We start from the raw sequence: 10,215 nt of genomic DNA, 5'->3' as shown, positions 1-10,215 counted from the left end.
ACAAATTACACTAGGGTTGAGAATCTTACCACACCCAAGGTCCAAGGAGACAAGATTAACCTTCTCCTTCAAGAGAGTTGGGTCCTATAACATCAAAGAGCCCAAAATCTCAACATTTTTGCTCATGAAACTCGAAATCAAGGCTAGAAATTCGAAGAGAAAAACGTGGCTTACCTCAAGATTAATTGTATGAGTTTTATAGAGCTCTCCACGGTGAACGCGTGGTCGCAAACGGTGCGGCAATCGGAGCTCTAGATCAAAAGTTATGGTGGTTTGAAGATCAAGTGAGAGAAAGAACTTGAGAGAGTGTTTTTCCCTCCATGGCCTCCATTTCAGCGTGTTTAGTGTCTCAAATGAGGAGAGAGAGTGCTGAAAACTAGGGTTTTGCTTTAGTTATGTTGGGCCAAGGGCCCACTTTAGGTCCGGTTGGCCCGGTTTGGCCCGTTCGGTCCAATCTTGGTCCGAATTCTATTAAATTGGTACCGAAATTCTCGTCTCAATCTCCTCTATCACATTTAGCCACAAAAATCACATTTTGGGCTTTCTAGAATAAATTCTCATTTATGGGTTAATTAGCCGTTAATTAACCGGGTCTTACATTCTACCCACAAAATTCAAATTCAATTACCTGAGAATAAGTGCGGATAATCCGTTCGTATCTCCGACTCAAGTTCCCAAGTGTGTTCTTCAACACCGCCTCGACTCCATGCCACTTTGACTAATGAAACCTCTTTTCCACGCAACCGTTTGATACTAGTATCATCAATTTTGACCGGAGCCACTGGAAGCGTCAAATCTTCTCTTAACTGAACCGATTCAGGTTCCAACACATGGCTAGCATCAGGAGTGTACTTCCGAAGCTACGACACGTGAAACACGTCGTGCATGTTCAAAAGATGAGGTGGTAGAGCCATCCGATATGCCACCGGTCCTACCTTCTCCAGGATTTGAAATGGACCAATGTATCGAGGATTCAACTTCTTTGCTTTAATCGCCCTACATACTCCCGTAGTCGGAATAACCTTAAGGAAAACATGGTCTCCTTCCTCAAATTCTAAGGGCTTTCGCCTCTAATCAGCATAACTCTTTTGACGACTCTACGCCGCAAGCATCCTATCTCGGATTTTCTTGACTTGTTCAGTGGTCTCAGCTATCATTTCCGGCCCCAACAAGCTTTTCTCTCCAGCTTCATACCAACATAGCGGAGATTGACATTTCCTCCCATACAAGGCCTCATACGGAGTCATTCCAATGCTCGCATGATAACTATTATTGTATGCAAACTCCACTAATGGCATATACCAATCCCAACTCGCCGGTTGGTCCAAAACGCAAGCTCTCAACATATCCTCTAGTGTTTGGATCATCCTCTCGGATTGACCATCTGTTTGAGGATGGTAAGCCGTGCTCAAGCTTAGTCGGGTCCCAAAAGCTTTCTGAAATGCACCCCAAAATCTTGAAGTGAAACGAGGATCTCTATCAGAGATTATAGTAGTAGGTACACCATGAAGTCTCACAATCTCCTTTATGTATAACCGTGCTAGCTCCTCAAGGGTGTAAGTCATCCGAATGGGTAAAAAGTGAGCTGACTCCATCAATCGGTCCACAATCACCCAGATAGCATCAAAACCAACCCTAGTCTTTGGCAATCCTGACACAACGTCCATTGCAATACTTTCCTACTTCCATTGTGGAATCTCTAAAGGTTGCAACATCCCGACAGGTTTTTGATGTTCAATCTTTACCTTTTGACAAGTTAAGCACCTTGAAACATATTCTGCCACATCATTCTTCATACCCGGCCACCAAAACATCGCCTTTAAATCATGGTACATCTTAGTACTTCCCGGGTGAATGGAGAAGCCGCTTTTGTGTGCCTCCTTTAAGATATCCTGCCTCAAATTGCCAACATCCGGCACAATGATCCTACCCTTGAATCTCCATAACCCATCTTTTCCTTCCGACACTCTCCACTATTTTCCTTGCTCAATAGCCGGTAACACCTTCCATAACGCTTCAACATTTTGATGAGCCTTTAGGAGTTCGGACTTAAAGTCACTTGAGATTTCTAATCGGCTCAAACACAAAGTTCCAGATACTTCTCGAGTACCAATTTTTAGACTCTCAAATCCCTTGAGTAACTTCTCTTCTTGAAGCATCATCCAAGCCACATATAGTGACTTCCGACTCAACGCATCTGCCACTATGTTCTCCTTTCTCGGATGGTAATGCAACTCAAAGTCGTAGTCCTTCAACAATTCCATCCACCTCCTCTGCCTCATATTAAGTTCTTTCTGATCAAAGAGGTACTTCAAGCTCTTATGATCAGAGAAAACTTGGAACTTAACCCCATAGAGGTAATGCCTCCACACCTTTAGCGCAAACACAACCGCAGCAAGCTCTAAATACATGCGTAGGATAGTTAACTTCATGCGGTCTCAACTGCCGTGAGGCATACGCCACCACATTATGATGCTACATCAGCACGCACCATAGACCCTTCAATGAGGCATCACAGTACACCTCAAATGGCTCGTTCGGCTCAGGTAACACTAACACAGGTGCAGTGGTCAACTTTTTCTTTAATGTCTGAAAGCTCTCCTCGCACTCAGGAGTCCAAACAAACGGAGTGTCTTTGCGGGTTAACTTTGTCATTGGCAAAGCTATCTGTGAAAAGCCATTAATAAACCTTCGGTAAGAGCCAGCTAAGCCCAGAAAACTCCTTATCTCTATTACGGTGGTTGGTTGCTTCCAATCCATCACAACCTCCACCTTAGTTGGATCTACGGCTATTCCCTTCTCACTCACCACGTGGCCCAAAAACTTCACCTCACTCTTCCAAAACTCACACTTAGACAGTTTTGCATAGAGTTTCTTCTCCTTTAGAATCTGCAACACGGTCCTCAAGTGTTCCGCATGCTCTTCTTCAGTCTTAGAGTAAATCAGTATGTCATCAATGAAGACAACAACGAATTTATCCAGAAATGGACGGAAAACTCTATTCATATAATCCATGAATACTGCTGGAGCGTTTGTCAACCCAAAAGACATTATAGTGTACTCGTAATGACCATATCGAGTCCTGAAATAGGTCTTAAGGATATCCTCACCCCTCACCCTTATCTAGTGATAACCGGATCGCAAATCGATCTTGGAGAAAACTCCAGCTCCTTGCAACTGATCCATGAGATCATCAATTCTCGGCAATGGGTACTTATTCTTTATTGTGACCTTGTTCAGCTGCCTGTAATCCACACAGAGCCGCATACTCCCATCTTTCTTCTTTACCAGTAACACTGGAGCACCCCATGGAGAGACACTCGGTTGGATAAAATTCTTACCCAACAAATCCTCCAATTGAGACTTCAACTCAATCATCTCTAACGGTGACATCCTATAAGGAGCACTTGGGATTGGTCCCGCCCCGGACACCAACTCAATAGCAAACTCAACCTCTCGGTTAGGTGGAAACTCATCAATATCATCGAGAAAAACCTTCCGGAAACTCACACACAACCGGAATCTGTTCCAACCTTTGATCATCACCCGAAACGCCCGCGGTTAACAACAGGATACCCTGACATTCGGCTCCAAAACAGTTCACCGTCATCGAATTCAAGTAATAACTATTCGCCACGACCGGCCCTTCTATATCTCACGGCATAAAGTTCACCGACTTTGTAGAACAATCCAGCAGGACATGGTTCTCAGATAACCAGTCTAATCCCAAGATAAGATCAAGACCGATCATCGACAAGCAGATTAAATTATGAATAAACTCACGCTGCTTGAACCTAAAGAAAACTTTCGGGCATCCTAGCTTAGTGACCATGGCTTCATGGGTAGCATTATACACTTTTAGGTCATAACCTAAGGTTACGATCTTCAATCCTAACTCATGGGCTTTCTCAAATGCAATGAATGAATGCGATGCTCCCGAATCAAATAAAGCATTTAAAGTTTGACCAGCCATTTCACAGTTACGTCGAATAAGTGCCTCAGATCCCTCAGCGCCTATAGCTGAAGTGGTGAACACCCGACCAGTCTGTTATGCCTTCCCAGTACCTTGCTTCTGCCTCTCCGGACAACTTGCGGTTTTATGCCCCGCCTTTCCACAATTATAGCACAAACCCCATCCGGCCTTGCATGGTGCTCCAGGATGGTGACTCCCACATCTAGTACAAGCTTGATCATTTTGAGGCTGCTTCCCAAACTTTTTCCCTTGGGAGTTGTTGTTGTTGGGCCTCCTGAAAGAGCCTCCCCTCTTGAAGGGCAGACCTCTAGGTGCAAAGCTCTTCCCTCGGTTCTGTGGGAATGAACCTTTGTGACTTCCTTTCTCAGTGGTTGCCCTCTTTACACACTCTTCAACAACCCTACACTTGTTTACTAACTCGGAGAAGGTCCTAATCTCCATTGGTCCCACTGAACTAAAAATATCGCTCCGAAGTCCTCCTTCATACTTAACACACTTCCATTCCTCATATTCCACCGGAGTCCCTTGGCACATACGAGAGAACCTGAACAGCTCCTCAAACTTGTCAGTATACTCAGATACAGACATAGTACCCTGCTTCAGCTGTCATAATTCAAGCTCCTTAGCCGTCCTAGCAGAAGTCGAAAGTACTTCTTATAGAACTCCTCTTGGAAGACATTCCAGGTGATATAGTCATCACCCTCCTGCAAAAGACGTCGGATACCTTGCTACCAATGCGACGCTTCACCGGTGAGCATATAGGTAGCAAACTCGACACGCTGTCCTTCAGGTATCACTTGTACTTGCAGTGCTCGTTCTATAGCCTGAAACCATGTATCGGCTTCATTCGGGCTAGTAGTTCCCTTGAACTTAGGCGGATTAACCTTCAAAAAGTTTGTCAATGTCATCGGGCCCTGAACTCTACCTCCGTCGTTACCATGGTTGTTCATCTGTTAACCAAGAGCCTCAGCAGTGGCTTGCATAGCAGCAGCCATGTTCTCCAACGCAGTCATAAAGTTCACCGGGTTATTAGGGTTATTCTCCGGTGCACGAGCATTCGTACGACCTCTCACACAACCTCTACCGCATCCACGAGGTGCCATCTGGTTCCTATACACACCAAACAATCGATATTAAGTTGATCAGTCTCAATATCGGAAGTCCGCATAAAGCTCTAATTCTCGTTATTCAAACAAGACCTATTACATGACAGACTCTCAGAGTATGCAATTGAAGCATAGTCGGTTCATTCCTCAAGCTCTACAGGAAAAACCGCTCTGATACCATAATGTAACACCATACCATACAGAGTCTTATGCTTAAGTCATAATTCAGAGATGGCAAGGTATTACGATCTCTAAAATAAAAATTTTGTACGTATAGTAGTATGAATGATTGATTATAACTAGGAGCCTTTGTAGAAAAAGAGGTAAACAAAAATCGTAACTCGAAAGCGCAACACTCCGATCGATAATGTAGTGAACAAGGATAAACCAACGCGAGATTATATATATACAAAGGATTGTCAAAAACAGAAATATCAAGATTCAAAATCCGGCTGCGAAGATAACCGGTTCGAGCATAGCATATATATACATATGATAAAATAAGGAAACCCCAAAGGAAACCCAAAGGGACACAAATACAAAAACCTATTCTCCAAAATCTCCCATAAGAGGAGTCATCACAGTTTGTATTATTTAATGGAGATAAAAGTATCTAAGAAAAACATATAAACCAAAACAAAGTCCCAAGAACAAAGAATCTTCGCAAATCTAGAAGTCTCCAGCATGCCACAGTGGGAAACCTCACGTCCTGCATCTGAAAACTACAAAATCCGCATGGGTGAGAACCAGAGGTCCCCAGCATGGTAACAGCTTCCACATATATAATACATAATAATAGAGGAAAGTTGAAGGCAATCCTAGAACTTCCTCCAGATAATATCAAAGCTTATAAACAAGCTAAACCATAAAGGGCATATAACTAAAGATCTTTCAGTCTAATTAATACTTCCCTTTCCAATTCCTTCAGACCTCCCAACCACCATCAGGAGTATAATGTAGCAAACACAGTTATATCAAACAAGAGATATACAAATAGGAACATATAAGGCATTTAGACAATTAGCAAGTAATATGCAGTCAAATAGGCAATCTCAAACAATTCATATAGTATGCATATGATGAATGCCTGTCCCTAGTGGCTGATGATATCATCTGTCGGTTATAGAGCCAACCCGACAAGTCCTGGTAGCTAACCATTGGACTGTCCCTCTGTCGCACATCCCCAACTCGAGTTATACTCATCATAAACTTGATCATAATCATGATCCATATCCATCACCCTCACTGGTTAATATTTACGGGGACGAGCTCATCCGGGTCTTTCACAGTGCCCGGCCACACTTACGACATAGGGTCAGAAGAGCTTCGAGTCTCAACCTGGAGCACGTGGTGGCTAGCCACTGCTTCCTTCCAAGGAAACTCTCATCTCCAACAGTGGAAGTGCAATATTCACAATTCATTCAACATCATATATGCATTTATACTTAGCCATAATCATGGCTCCGCCGTAACACGGCAATAATCTAGCCATCCAGCTCACGGTTAAATACATAACCAGCCAATACATTAACAATTACGGCCCTTCGGCCCATGGCATAACAAGCACTTCCACCACCATCCTCCGCATCTCACATAATCATGCTTGATCCTCATTGATCATTCATTTTCCCTTGCTTCACTCGCAAGTTACCACATCTCCTAGCTCCTTTTCCCATTGCTAGGCATATCATAATGATTTAAGACATAAATGGTGAGATCGGAGGCTTAGAAGTATGAGATTTGGCTTTTAAAACTCAAAAATCAAATTTGGGATGAAAATAGGGCCACGCGTACACGCACTCCACACGCACGCGTGGATGGTCACAAAACTCATCGACGCGTATGCGTCATGCACGCTAACGCATGGATTGAAAATTAGCCAATCGACGCGCACGCGTCAACCACGCGTACGCGTGGGTGCTCTCGTGCCCCAGGCACAAAACTGGCACAGTTCTGGGATAACTTTCTGGAAAATGGCTGGGCATTGGGTGCAGCACATTCGGCGCGCCCGCGCCCATCACGCGCACGCGTGGATGTCATTTTCGAGAAGAACGGTGCGTACGCGCTGAGTGCGCCTACGCGCGGGGGGGTTATTCTGCTAAAAATTTTCTAAGTTAAAAACTGCAGAATTCACATATTCAACCCCCAATCTTCCGACAGACATAACTTCTTCATTTTAAATCGTTTTTCACCCGTTCTTCAAACGGCATGGACATCCCGGATCCAATTTTATTTCTAAATAGATTTGACACAAAACAGAGATCCGTAGTCCAAGTTATGTCCTGTCAAAGTATGCCCAAAAACCATATTTTTCATACAAAACCACAAAGTACCATTTTCAAAATAAGCCATTTTTATCTCTTTTCAAAATCAATCAAAACATGCCAATTTCATCCATTTCCTTTGAAATCAATAAAAATATATCAAATTCAACATCATGCCTCCTCAGCTCACACATTGACACATTATCTCAATTCATAAAAAAAATCACTATCCCATCATTTTAACCCACTTCACCCAAGTGGCTCAAATTCAAACACATTGACATATCATATATTATTCCTCATGCCAATTTTCAATAACACCAATTCCAATTAACCATCATTGTACATAATCAATATCATACTCACCATCAATCATGGTTCCACCCACAATTCAAACGTAATCAATCATCAAGCATATATCACAACATGCATATTTCTCATACATCATACCATCAAGGCATTAATAATCATCATCACATATATGACCACATCATATATATCAACCATTCAACAATATCAACAATTCAATGCCTATCTTAGGGCCTCTAGCCTAAGTATTTCCTACCACATTACATATTAGATACGGAAAACCGAGACCATACCTTAGCCGATTTTCCCAAGCTCAACCAGAGCAACTTCCAAACCACTTTTTCCTCAAGCTCTCAAGGCCTCAACACCTCCAAGAACAGATTTTTTTCACCACCAAACCTTTTCAAGCTTTTCAATATCACCAATCAAGCTCCAATATTCACATATACACAACCTAAGCCACAATCATCACACCCATACACAACATCTCAAAATCCAAACATCAAAGATCCACAAATTACACTAGGATTGAGAATATTACCACACCCAAGGTCCAAAGAGACAAGATTAACCTTCTCCTTCAAGAGAGTTGGGTCCTATAACATCAAAGAGTCCAAAATCTCAACATTTTTGCTCATGAAACTCGAAATCAAGACTAGAAATTCGAAGAGCAAAACGTGGCTTACCTCAAGATTAATTGTATGGGTTTTGTAGAGCTCTCCGCGGTGAACGCGTGGCCGCAAACGGTGCGGCAATCGGAGCTCTAGATCAAAAGTTATGGTGGTTTGAAGATCAAGTGAGAGAAAGAACTTGAGAGAGTGTTCTTCCCTCCATGGCCTCCATTTCAGCGTGTTTAGTGTCTCAAATGAGGAGAGAGAGTGCTGAAAACTAGGGTTTTGGTTTAGTTATGTTAGGCCAAGGGCCCACTTTGGGTCCGGTTAGCCCAGTTTGGCCCGTTTGGTCCAATCTTGGTCCGAATTCTATTAAATTGGTACCGAAATTCTCGTCTCAATCTCCTCTATCATATTTAGCCACAAAAATCACATTTTGGGCTTTCTAGAATAAATTCTCATTTATGGGTTAATTAGTCGTTAATTAACCGGGTCTTACATGTTTTCTTTGAAGGGCTTGGAGAAGTGGAAGAGTGCGCCATTAAGGAGCGCTTTTCGCGAAGCGCAACCGTTGAGTGGAGCGCGTATATTTTACGCTCCATTCAAAGCGAGTGACTGCGCGTGTGAATAAAGTCTAAGCTGAAAACTTGTAAAACTTGTAGGGTCTTTTTACTTGTATGTGTAGTAGGCCCGTGTTAGGATTATCTCTTGAACACTTTTTTCAAAATCTTTTGAGATTTGGATTTGATCATATATGACTTGGGTGCTTTGGGCCGTCTACCAGGTCCTACTTAATGTTTTGGTCAGACCTTAAGATAAGTAATTTTTATTAAGTATTCTCAAATTATTTAGAATAGTGACCCGAAATAGACACAGATAATTGGGATTTCTTTTGTACTATAAAATAAAAAATCTTTATTTTTCAAAATAATGATCCAAACTTTAATTTTTGGGATACAATTTTTTTTTTGGCATTTAAAGTAAGTTAGTCCCTGACAAATCTCATTTTTTTTATTAAGATTTGCCGTACTCTAAGTTTTATATAATATTCGCCATATCTTCGATGAACTTCACATTGAGTTCGTCTAAATATAAAAACTTATGGAGGACTATTTTATTTTTCACATTTTCATTTCATCTTTTTAACTCTTTTCTTTCTATCCTCCCTTCTCTTGTTAAGGTTATTTCTTTGAGTATTGTTAAAGTTTTGGTCTCTTTATTAGTTTGTCAATTTTAGATAATTCTATTATTCTATTTTTTTTCTATTCGATTATTGTTATGTTCTCATGTTTCACGTTTTCACTTCACCTTTTCACTCTATTCGCTCTCATCTTCTCTTATTTTGTCAAAGTTATTTCTTTGAACATCGTTGAAGTTATTGATTTCTTTAGTTCGCCAATTTCAAATAATTCTATTGTTATGTTTATCTTTTCTGTTTGATGTGTTGTTATTTATTATTTGAATATGTTTCTTTAGCAAGTTAGATTAAGTTATTAGTTATGTTAATTAATTTGATAAGTGGATGATACATTTAGTTTACATGACTATGTATGTATTGTTAGTTTAGAATATGTAAAACGATCATGTGGTTATGAATAGATATTAGGCAAGAAAAAAATTTAACATGATTATTATTTTGTTTGAATTAATTATAGTTAATTTTGGTATTTTTACATATATATCAACAATTTTTTGTGTATAAATAATATTTTTTAATTTAATATTATTTTGTTGAATAATTTAGAGTTAATACTCAATTTGTTTCCTAAACTTACATGCGAGTCTTAATTTAGTTCTTGAAATTTCAATTGTCTCTATTCAATCCCAAACTTTATAAACATGCCTCACATTAGTCCCTGAGACAATTTTCAGTACAAAAATGTTAATGGAATACTGATATAAACAGTCAGATGTCACGTTGAGACTTATAAAATGATGCAGTTTTGGTTTTG

The sequence above is a fragment of the Arachis duranensis genome, chromosome 3, assembly GCF_000817695.3.
Source record: "Arachis duranensis cultivar V14167 chromosome 3, aradu.V14167.gnm2.J7QH, whole genome shotgun sequence".
Classification (NCBI taxonomy): domain Eukaryota; kingdom Viridiplantae; phylum Streptophyta; class Magnoliopsida; order Fabales; family Fabaceae; genus Arachis; species Arachis duranensis.
Note: the sequence above shows the minus strand (reverse complement) of the source record.